Raw genomic sequence first — 12,899 nt, 5'->3', positions numbered from 1 at the left:
TCCGTGGAGTATTTCCCGTCAATAGATGTAAAAACACTCTGAGACCTAATAAAACTTCAAAAGAGGGATTAAGTGAAAGAAAACGCAACGCTTGATTCATCTCTTTCTTAGTTTTACATGTAGGCCAGGTGGGATGTGCAGAATTAAGTAAATCCTTTCCTCAGTAGTTTGGGCTTTAAGATGACATCCAGCTTAACTTTACCAGGAAGGAATAGAAGAAACTGATCATAACAGCAAAAGAGAAAGGAGTCTGGCTCCCATCTCTTTGTGTGTGTGTGTGTGTGTTTTTGTGAGTGTCAGAAACACAAGCTGATAGAGAGAGAGGTCTCAGCATCACCACAAAACAGCTCTCGCCTCGGGGGCATGGCGTGCCCGCCCGCCCCGTCTCCTCTGCTTCTGATGGTTCTGAGCGTATTTGTGTTTGTGTGCGTTTTGCTCGCCACCCCCACCCTCCCCGCCTTCCAAACGCCTCCCCCAGTTGCTGCTTCCATTAGCTTCCAGTGTGATAAAAGAGACGGCACCAGCTGACACCGCCACAATGACTCGCCGTGGATGAAAGAATGAGACGTCCCCTCCGGTAGCTCGTGGCAAACCGGTGCGTTTGTGGACGCGAGCTCGTTTCTGCGCGAGACGGGAGGAGAAATAGAGACAGGCCGGAGGCAGAAGGCTTGAGTGTTTAAGTGAACCGGGGTTTGAAAAATTCCCCCCATGGCAGCTCGTATAAACAACCAATTGATGGATGACTTGGTGGCCTCCTTCATTCCTTGTTGTGTAATTTAGCATCATTACCTATAAAAACAAGTCACCTGTTTGACAGCCCAGACTGATGTCTTACATCCGCTGAAGGCATAGATCATCACTGACGGCCAGGGAGGACAGGAGGCGGAAGATCTTCATTAGTTGGGAGCAATCTTGCAGAATCCAGATACTCCTGGGATGTGGGGCAGCAGCTTCGTTCAGTTCCACCGTGACACTGTGATTCACTTTATTTAACTATCATTTCATGTTTTACCATGTGCAAGATTTCGTTGATATTCCATGTGAGAATATTCTATGGCTCTCAGAAGTATACCAACCTCTGTTAAAATTTGTACTGCAAAAAAAATTAGACCAAGAAAAAAAAAATTCTCAATCTTCATTGTGGTATACATGCTGCACAATTCAAATGAAAGCAAATTTTTAAGGGGAGAAAATAAAAAAGCAAAAAAGCTGCAAAGAAAAAAGTGTACCTATTGTTTTGTGCACTTTATGATCTAAATTATCCTTAGTTCTCTAGAGTAAACACCAAACATCAAGTATATTGATTCCAAAAACCTAGAAATAGAGTAGTAGTTGTATTTCATAAATTGGAGAAAATATGGAACAACGATGACATTACAGAAATTGTGTGTGTTTTTCCCCAAAAACTAATGAATAGAAAAGATAGAAAGTGGTCATTGAGCTGCAGTACTAACTGTGACAGCAGTTAGCTATGGTTTCCTTGGATGTGTACTGTGTGTAAGTGTGAAAAAACTAAAATAAAAAAACAAATAAAATATGTGTTATAATTAATTCCAAAAAAGTATAATTTGTATACAAAAAAAAAAAAACCTCACTGGGTAACCTCTTTAAGAACAGCCACACTGAAACATGGTGGTGGTAGCTTCATGATATGGGATCAGCCTTTTGTTGGAACATAACATCTAAATACCAGCCAATGCTGACCCAAAATCCTCTGGTGTCTGCAAGTAGTACGAAGATGAATATCCTCATATATTGATTTAATTATCTGCCAATATCAATATGTTTCTGAATTGGATGGATGGCGCAAAGATTTCAGAAGATAATTGTAGGTTAAAAAATAACTGAAAGATACTATACTATACTATTCTTTCTGCCCACTGACTGGCAGTGTACAGGAATAGGAGAGTCAGTGCTGCATTTCATCTTAAGTTAATACAACAGAGAAAACTCAAGTCACTCTGGCGCTCTCATAATCTATCTACTTTTATTCTTTCTTCCCTAGTTAGCAAGTTTTATTACACATTTACAGAATATGTAATAAGAACAGTCTGCGACAGACTGGCGACCTGTCCAGGGTGACCCCGCCTCTCGCCCGGAACGTTAGCTGGATACAGGCACCAGCAACCCTCCCGACTCCACTGAGGGACAAGGGTGTACAGAAAATGGATGGATGGATGTAAGAACAAGCTGTTCTTACATAGAATAAGAATAGTCTGTATATCCTAAATTAATATTTAAGATATACTTATTTCATTTTAATAAACGATTATGTGAAAAAGAAGCACAGATTTCTGAAATTAAAAATTCAAATACATTCCAATTAAACATTCTTATGAAAAAGAGAAAGAGCAGAAATGTAAAACTACTATTATAGAAAAAAAAAAGTTTTAACAGAAGCTGTTTCACATTCACAGCTCAGTTGGGAGTTGTGTCTTTGGACTGTGGACTGTTTAAAAACTACATGCAGAACGAACCCAAGTTGGGATTCAAACCTAGGATCTTCTTGCGCCAAGGCAACAGTGCTACCAAGAGCACCACCGCACCACAGTGCAGTTCTGTTTTAAAGTTTTTTTTCCCAAAAAATTCAGAAAGACCAAAATAAAACGTTAACATTAAAAATACTTTGACACAATCAGGAGACGTTATAAATGTAGACATTTAAAAGATTTTAAAGATGTCACACTGACATCGTAAGGTTGTTGCTGCTTATCTAAATGGCCTATCAAGGGATTTGGTGGAGGCAATAAAATGTATGTTAATGGTCAGGTATGAAGTGTTTGTGTTCTCAAGTGAATTAAAAAAGTAACTTAGCAAAAAGATAGAGGGGAGAAAAAATTATATTCTAACAATGTATACCAGATTGAAAGTATTTTAAAGCACGTTCTCCAAAATAATACTAGATTTTTTTTTAAATGGATTAGTTTGCTTTCTCCAAATTAGTCAAACATTCAATTAACTGCTCACTTTTGAACATTTTCCAAATCTATCTGAGTCAGTTTGACATTTTCCTACGTTACCATGAGCTGCAGCAGCAACTGTTCTGCACTGGTTTAAAAATTGCTAATGTTTTGATGCCCAACCTGTCAATCCAGCCCATGACGCTGTTCCCCCAGCGTAACGATTAAATGGCTTCTGGTTCTTCAAAGCGCTGTCTTAAACGAGTGCAGGGAACTCCCTGAGAACCCGGAGGGATTCACTTCGTTTCCCGTTTCATAACGCAGAAGATGTGACACCAATTGACTCTGTGATTAATTTGCTATATGAACAAACCTGAGCACAGACTGTCGCTGTACATTAGCTACACCCATCAGCGCTACCAGAGTTAATTGATACAGATGCCATAAATTAATGTGCTTCTATTTTTTGTCTTGTAAAGCACAGTGTCTCTGGGCGAGCCGGCTCCATTTTGTGACCAGATCTGAGCGCTGGAACATTGTCTGGTGTTTAGCATTTCTTGGCACTCTTTGTCAAGAGACTATTTTTAAAGTTGAAAAGTGCTCACAGTGTGGCTGCAGGAAAGAGGGACACCGAGGTAGCAAAAACTGGTGATCCATGATGCTTTTATGAAAGGATGACAGAGCTCTGCAGCTTATAGACTCACATACACACGCGCGCGGAAACACACACAGCCATGATTTATCCTCGTAGCCCATTTAGAGCAAGAGAAGCCAATTCTGGTGTGAAGATGAAAAGGCTGATAATTATTATTCTACTTTCTCTGTTTTAACCCTGATGCCCACAGAGTTTCTAAATCATAATGCAAGATCTGGATTTATGTTGTTCTGGGTCACTGAACCTTCATATTTCTGACATTCATTCTGAGTGATTATTTGCAGCATTTTATTTATTTATTTTTTTCTATTCTCAGATGCTTTCGGTTTGTCCCAGACTTTCTGTCTGAGGAACTCTCGCCCGAAAATTCAGAGCAAATAAATTAATGAATAACTAATCTACGCAGATGCATGAATCTACATATCAATGTAATCAGAGGAAGTTGTATGCATGGCTATTTCCAGCGCAGGGGCTGAGAGGATGTCAAGCATGCAAAGCCTCTCTGCATATATGCTAATCGGGCTCCCTTTTTGCACTCTGAATGTGAACCTTGCTGGAATAAACTTGTTTTCCAAATCACAAAGTGTCTTTTGGCAAATGCACAGTAGCTGCACTGCTGCTTGTATATTAAGCCCTGCATTTATGCTGTAAATGGAGAGCCGAGATGAATGGGTACACACTGGGACCTATTGTGGATTCCCAAAGATTTTGCAGCTTCACATCGTGCTGTACCGACATGAGGATATTTTTTGTATTTTTTTCATGACATAGTGATTTCAGTATGCATGCAAAAGAGAAGAGTCTGACAAATTATGTTTACAGTGTTCCTTCTTGAAGAACTAAATCTGCCTCTTTAACCAGCTCCACAGACAGAGGAAGAATTAATCCACATCTTATTTTAACAGCACGTCAACCTGTAACAACATTGGGGAGAATAAAGTCTCCCTGATCTGAATTCCTACCCAACTCTGTGCTCGTTAAGAGCTGAAAATCCAAACCGACTGCAGCATTTTCATTTTTTTTCCCCCCAGTCAATCAATACATGAAAATAACTGCAATCAAAATAAGTCTTGGTGACTGAGAGGGAATGCAAGTTTAGCTAATCAGGAGCCTGTCCTCTGCTACCTTCGGTTGGCTCCAGCACTTCTTGTCTTTTGTCACAGCTTATAACATCTCCCCAATGTGCCAGCGGCTTATGGGGGAGTCACTGTAGATTACTGCCTGGGTCAAAAAAGGAATGCAAATCAGGCAGAGGAATAGGCGGAGTGAAACACAGAGAAAAGATTTAGGCAGCAGAATATGTCTAAAGAGGAGGCAGCTTTTGTTCTAATATTCTCATTTAATGCGTGTGTATTCTTGAATCAGTCTGCATGTCGTCTTTCAAGATAGATTAAACTATGGTGACATACAAAAGTATTCAGGTCTCTTACACTTTTCTCATTTTGTTACAATGCAAAGTCTGCAAACACTCGTGTAACGAATTGGGGTGATATCTGACAGAACAGCATAGGCATCTGCATCGTTGTAAATGTGGCACACTCTTTGCTTGGAGGTGAACCTCCACCCTGGTCTCAAGTGTTTTGCACTTTCTAACAGGTTTCTTTTTTAGGATTGTCCTGCATTTAACTCAATTCAGACGTTGCAGTGCATTCCTTGCAGAAGAAAGGCGTCTCTGTCACAACGTTTCACCAAGGGAATGTTGTGTTCAAGGTAATGTGCAGAATTCATTTTCCCCTAGACATAGCGTTTTGCATGTCAATTTAATTTGTTTTTTATTTATGCAATGCTATTCACAAATATTGTTTCAAAGCACTACACAAAAAATTAATTTTGGGAAAATATGTAATTGCAATATCACTGATATTTCTTTCTTTTTTTTATGCAATGAATAATATTGATTACAAAAACCCTAATCTTCAGGATATTTTTCTTTATTCAGTATTACAAAATGTCTCCACCACTCTCCAAGTTACCAATAAATACACCTGGTGTGGGCAGTGTTAAGAGAATAAAATCATTAACTTCTGGCTCGTTGTATTCTCTTGTCATACATTTTCAGAGTTTATTCTAACATTTAAAAGTATAAAATCACATTGACAATTCAGACACTTCAAACACACTAAAACAGACATTCATTTACCTGAGACAAATAGAAAAGAAGAAGAAAGAAAAGCAAAGACGACTTTGGAGAGTTGCAAGAGCAAATCTGATTTGTTACTCGTGTGTACAAACTTTTATAGTAAAGGCGTATTCTTGTCTTTAATTTATTCAAATAAGGTGTATCTTTGCTCATCCAACCAGGAGCTGTCTCGGACGCTCTTTAAAGTTAGAAACTCCCTACAATTTGTTTTCAAGATCAAACACCAGTTGTCACCTTTATCTAAACAAAGTGGAAGCAGAGCTTTTTCTAAACTGGCCTGAACTCAGGCTGTTTTATGGCTCATCACATATCAGTGTGAAAGCTGGAACTTCTCCTGATTCTTTCCCACACAGACAAAGTTCAGATCAAAAGATCTACAGGTAACATAAAGGTCAATAGGACAGAACAAGTTATTAATCTGAAAACTATAATTAGACTATTTCAATCAAGACATATTAACAACTAGGAGAGATTACAAATTAGATTATGTATTTTACAGATATTCTATGTTGCATTCAGTTTTACACCAGCTGTTTAAATCTTATCAAGATGGTTAAAAGGTTAAACTCACACAAACAGCCACGACCCCCTATGAATGCCTGCTCAGTCCACAGAAAGGTTAAGAACTGTGTTTTAAATTATAGAAAACTGAAACTAAACAATTTTAATTCAACTTAGTGTGTTATATTTAATATAGACATCCTACAAATGAGATGCCCACTGGACCATGGAGGCAATTGAGAACCAAATTTTCTTATTTTAAAACACTGTTAATTTTATATAATATTGTACATGTGGTAGAGCTGTTGCCTTGCAGCAAGAAGGTACTGGGTTCAATTCCCGGCCTGGGGTCTTTCTGCATGGAGTTTGCATGTTCTCCCTGTGCATGTGTGGGTTTTCTCCGGGTACTCCGGTTTCCTCCCACAGTCCAAAAACCATGACTGTCAGGTTTTTGGCCTCTCCAAATTGCCCCTAGGTGTGAGTGTGTGTGCATGGTTGTTTGTCCTGTGTGTCTCTGTGTTGCCCTGCGACAGACTGGCAACCTGTCCAGGGTGACTCCGCCTCTCGCCCGAAACGTTAGCTGGGGATAGGCATCAGCAACCCTCCCGACCCCACTGAGGGACAAGGGTGCAAGAAAATGGATGGATGGATGGATGTACATGTGGTTACGTTTTACAACTAGCATATTTTAAATGTATTTTCTTAACAGCAGTAATGGGAGTTAGAGTTCATTCAGTTGACCTGATATGTGCAGAGCTTGAATGCATGATACATTTGGATATAATTCCCTACAAAGTATTGCACCCAAGTAATCATGTGTGGTTGCCATATTGATCACGTCTGCAATTAGATCAGTTTCAGGAGTTCTAAAATGTTCTCTAACAAATCTCTAAGGCCTGCAAAGAACAGTTATGTTCACATTATTAGCTTACACCCCGCTGGACTTACTAGGTGACTACAGAAGGAAACGTATTGCACTGGGAGTGATTGACAGCTCTGATTAGAACATTTTTGGGGTTATTAATAAAGTAAAAAGCTGTTAACACTCAGCTATTTACTTCCTTTTCAAATTTTCTTCCCAAAGTCTCCTTGCTCCCATTTATGCAATCAAACATAGAAAATAAATGATAAACTTAAGCAGTTTATCATTTAAAAGGGATTAAAACAGAACAAAAACACACTGTGCTGTTCTCAAATTCATTACTTTCATGCTACTGAAACCTAACCTACAGCAAGAAGCCATGCTGCACCCACATTGCAGGTGCAAATCATTCTAATTGTGCATGCTTGCATCTGTATGAATGCATGGACGTGTGCAGCTTGTCTTTATGTTAGCTTGTGTGTATGAAGTTACTGTATGCAGACGTGCGCAAACACTCCTGTTAAGCGTGAAGACAGGACTAGGCAGCTGCTTGGGGCGCAGCTTTACTAAAGACCTGCATTCTAAATAAATTCTGTCAGATTACGCCAGCACACACTTAACATTTCACTCCTCGGGATGTTGCCTAAATCTGTTCAGTTCATGAGAATTCAGAACCGAGTGTGGAAGGTAATCAAATTTATGACACAAAACTGTTGTTTTTCTGAAAAATTAAATGCTGGAGTTATTTGTATGAAATGGACAATTGCTTCTTTAACTCTGTGCACAAGACATCTTTGTGTTTATGTTTGCATACTAATGCATGCTAATTTGATTATTTTTGGCACATTGTCATACCCCAACTTAAACAAGCGAGCCCCGTGCGTGCCTCGAATTCATTCCCCATACTTAGCCCGACATTTTCTCTCGTGTGGTTTTGCCCTTGACTGCACATTGTAACTCTGCAGAATCCACACAGATATTAAGGCTGACCCACATGGATAAATGCTGCTTCAAAGAGGAAGCAAATAAAAACAAAAGAGTGGCAAACGCACAGGATAGTTCTTACTGCTGTTCTCTGCGAGACACTCTGAAGGCCTGTTGGGATGTGCTTTACTCTTTCTGACACGCAGAAAGCACAGGCAACTTTTATAGACGCGCTGTCATACGCAAACAAGCTCATTCATTCCTCGTCTGTCTCGCTCTCTCCCGTAAACAACGTCCACACATGCATACGCGATGATTAAGAGATCTGGCGGCCTTCTGGGCATGCTTGGTCTGGAGGCAGCGGTGAATCACAGCTATGATGTGGTACGTGCTTTCTACTCCGATCTGTCAGAGGGGTTTGGGAACCGTGCTCAGTGATGGGTGAGTCGGCCCAGGCTGATCCGCAGCGGCCCAAGCCTGCCCACTCTGTCCTGCCTTCCTCTGGCATCTGGGTCCTGCAGCTGCTGCACCCTGAGCTGCACGGTGACAGGTAAGACATTCTCAGGAACACTTTGACCACCACAAGGCTGAGGCAAGCAAAAGGATCAGATCAGGGAAGCTGAAGGAAACACTAAACAGTGGAGTAAGCAGAAAGCAGCTTCCCAACTAAGGCACATAGGAAGAGCAACTTCTATTTGGACTACAGACAGGTTAGTGTTGTGGACACTCAAACTCAGAAGTAATATAATCATAGCGTATTTCTATGTTTCACTTTTCCAGTCGGAGGGAAAAATGTTATAGCCATTTTGAAGTTTTAATTATTTTACTCAAGGGGAAACAAAGAAATTCAGATGTACTTTATTTTAAAAAAAATATATGTTGTTTTTTTTTAATATTTGTTAAAACTGCCTCTATGTTATAATGTAATCTGCAAAAAAAATAAAAAAATCCTCCTTTTTCTCACTGTGGTCCTACTGCCATGTGCAGAAATACACTGCTCCTGCTCAGACACAACTAATCAGAGCTGTCAATCACTCCCATGTACACGCTACTCATACCCTTCCCTTTGCTCTCTGCTATGCTACAGCTACGTCCCCACAGCGAACCTGTTGCGATTGCTCAGGCCAGCTAGCATGGCCACCGATAATGGTGGATAAACAATTTCCTGCAACGGTTAGTTGTTTCTCTGCTTTTAGCACACAGAGCAGCGCATACACAAGCATAATTTACAGTGGTGAGACCCTCATCCTGTCTCAGATTGATTGCTTTTGACCAGGAGCAGAGCATTTCTGCAGCTGATGAAGATAATTGGTTGTATCATCATTCCACCCAGAAAAATAACATTTCAAATAAATAATTTTAAAGGTCCAAATCAATATGACATTTGTGCCCATGTTGAATAGTTGTGAACATCTGATAAGTTTTGTAGGCAACTGATATAAGCAAGAGCAAAGAATAGTCCTTCACCTCTAAAACTGCTGGGCAAAGTATACTTCTGATAATAGAAACTTCAGAGAAAAGATTAAATCTGATTAACATTTTTAAACATATTTAATTTGAAACTGAGCCATAAATCAAGCCAACATTTTCAGAAGTTAATATGGTTATTGAGATCTAACACGCAGGCTTGGATCTGGTTTTACAGATCTGGTGGACTAAATTTTCCGTGGAATGTCAAACCCATCCTGTGGCCGACTCAAATGTAGCGTGTGATACGTCACACCCCATCACTCTGACCAAGAGATGACCAGCTGCTTACATACGCCGTGTGCACCACTGGATCCCAAACCAGACGCTGTCAGGTGCGATAACAGTTTGAGCACCAAACCCACTCTGAAGCTTTGCACTCCTCCGTCCCCCCCCCCAGTTCATCTAATGCTGCAGCCACACAGCTTGTGGTCAGCCACGCACTTCTACAAGCCCATGCTGTGTCCTAAAGATGTTTTCATTTCTGGTTTACCTGCTCATTCCCCCCTGGCTGAGGGTCAAAGATAACCCAGCCATTCTGCTCCCTTCGACCAGCCAGCCGGTCTCCATCACTGGGGGCTTTAACAGAGATAAGGCCTGCTGCTGATCCCAGCCGTCTGGGGGGAATGAAAACCTCACCATCAACTGGGGTTCATTTTAGAAATAGTTTGAGTCGGAGACAATAATATATGCATATGGAGTGCTGCAAATCTGAGTAAATGAGAAATGTGGTTTTTAAATGATAAATTAACCATATATTTTGGTACAATTTCACTCTGAAATCAAGAGTATGTGCAGATGATCTGTTGGTAGAGGTTAAATGGAACCTTTCCAACAACCTGAAGTAGGCTAAAAGATCCCAAAGAGCAGCAGATTATGTCATGATTTTAAAAAAAATCACAGATTACAAATTGACTATGTGATTGACACAGCAACTAACGGTTATCTTTGTACAGTTTCACTATCAACATTCAAGACTCGTGCCAAAGGTGTTTCGTCTGGTCTATCCCACATGTTCACTACATCCTAACCTCTGCATTTTCATCATGTTTTATGAGTACAGTTTTATTTAGTAGTTTGGGATATTTTTCTGTTTATTTTTTCAACGATGTTGCTTTTATGTGCTATTCTTGGGAGTCTTAAAATGTACCTATACATAAAATGTTTTAATCTATGGTCGAGAAAGAATTGGGAGAACATCTCTGGTTGTGTGCTTGAATCTCTGGTCAGTGATCAACCTGTGATTTATTTACTATTCAATGCTCTGCCGACCAAAGACAACCCAACAAAATTGTGAAGACGTGAAATATTTTCTAGCAGAATTAAATAGTGTCACTGCGTTAACCAACCTATGACTCTTCTCCTGTTTTGCTCAACATTTGAAATAACTTTCTTTTTCTCTTCCTTCCCCTCTTACATTTAGCATCAGTCTAATAATAAACATTTTACACCAATAACTTACTGTCCATTTATCCATAGACAGGCATCCCAAGGAGATCAGTTGATTTATCTTTAATAAACCATTTTATGTTGCCTTTGCAAAATAAAAAATAAAAAATCATAGTAAAAAAAATATGACTGGTCCAAGACCAGATAATTTCAAAGGCGAGTCCAAGACTAGATAGGCTGGTCCAAAAATCTGATAATTTTGGCCCAAAGCCAACTGACCGATTATAATCTCTGATCCCAAAACCAGAGTGCAAATCCCAAATTAGCTGCTTCAAAGTTCTTGACTGTTTTATGTAAGATAATGCAGAAGGATAATTCACTCACACAACAGTGCCTGCAAAATGCAAAGTTTCTCATTTGGATGCAGTAATTACACCATGGTGGAACGGCCATTTGTCCCTCTGATACACCATTACATTACAATGTAATGGAGAATCAAAAATAGTTGTGTTTCCCAGCATTATATGGGAATGTCACATTCTCTTGACTTCCTAACATCGAAGAGATCCTGGACAGTGGAAGACAATGGACGTCTGCAGCATTGCTATTTGGTTATGGGTTATGAAAGCAGCATGAATACCAGAAAACAACATTCTCTAATAATATGGCCTTGTGTATAAAAAGGACTTGAATATATAAATAAAGGAACAATTAATCTGAAGCACAAGATGACTCACTTGTCTAAGGTGAATACTCTTGATTCAACAATATGAAAGAATATGGCATCCATGGTAGATGGACCAAGGTGAAGTTGCTGAGCAACAAGAGCACATGCTGCACATCCGTCTCAAATTTACCTGAAACGCATCTAAATGTTTTGGTAAACTATTTTGTGGATTGACGAAAGAAAAGTGGAACTGGTTGAAAGGTGACTTTCTCCTCACATCCAGTATGACTTTAGCCTGGTAAAAAAACAGCCACTTGTTCCACGCTTCACTTCGTACAGAGGAATTGAATCCTCAGCTACTGAGAAATGATCACTTGCAGAAGGTGTGGACTTTGTTAAAAGTTTTAAATTTTGACTGTGACATACTGTATGCAATGCGCCAGTTCGACACTATGAAGTTTACACAGAACTGCCTGTACTGTAAACAGCCATTCCCACCACAAAGAGAGAAATGTCAAGCCAAACAAGATGACTGTTAATTCAATATTTGGAATTAGTATTATGACTTGTTCACTGCATCTGCTGCCATTGCCAAACCCATAGGCAAACTGTAATTATAAACCAGTCCAGAAAATTGATTGTTCACAACTTCTTTTTCTGTTGGCTGATTGACCCGGTTGAAATTGAAATAGAATTTCAAACTTTCATTGAGCTGGAGATATCGAGCTCAATGGAAGAAAACTCAGACAGAGCACTGAAGGGAGATGAGAATTAAGCAGAACTGAATAGGAAGACAATGGCCAGATTAGTATGAAACATGAAACAAGGGCTGCACTGTTTTACTGCTTCAGGATCTGGACAACTTGCTGTAATCAATGGAAGAATCAAGGAGAAAGTCCAATTACCACTTTGTGACTGTAGGCTCAAGCAGACTTGGATTATGCAGCAGTCTAATTTTCTGAAGCAAATCAGCCTATCTACACCTGAATGAATCAACAGACAAATGAAGAAAATGAAGGTTTGGGAGTGGCCTATTCAAAACTTGGACTTGAATCTGATTAAGATGCAGTGAACAGTTTGTTTGTGCCAAAATCCGTGCACCGTGGCTGAATCCAAACAATTCTTCTCAGAACTAAAACCTGTCCACAGCAATACCAATTGTGAGACAACCAGTTATAGTACTGGGGGCATTTACATGTTTGTCATGTTATATTGGTCTGACATTATAATTTGCTGAATCCATCATTGGACAAAACCTATTTTTTACAGAATGTAAATCTACCACCATGTATTTAAAGCACATACTCTTTTTAGTTGCAGTTTAACAGCTGCAGCCTCTGGTCTCACAAAGTGCTGTGTACAATTTGTTATGGAAGGTAAATGTCCCCTCAGCA

The sequence above is a fragment of the Poecilia reticulata genome, chromosome 7 (assembly GCF_904066995.2).
Source record: "Poecilia reticulata chromosome 7, P_reticulata-male-v2, whole genome shotgun sequence".
Classification (NCBI taxonomy): domain Eukaryota; kingdom Metazoa; phylum Chordata; class Actinopteri; order Cyprinodontiformes; family Poeciliidae; genus Poecilia; species Poecilia reticulata.
Note: the sequence above shows the minus strand (reverse complement) of the source record.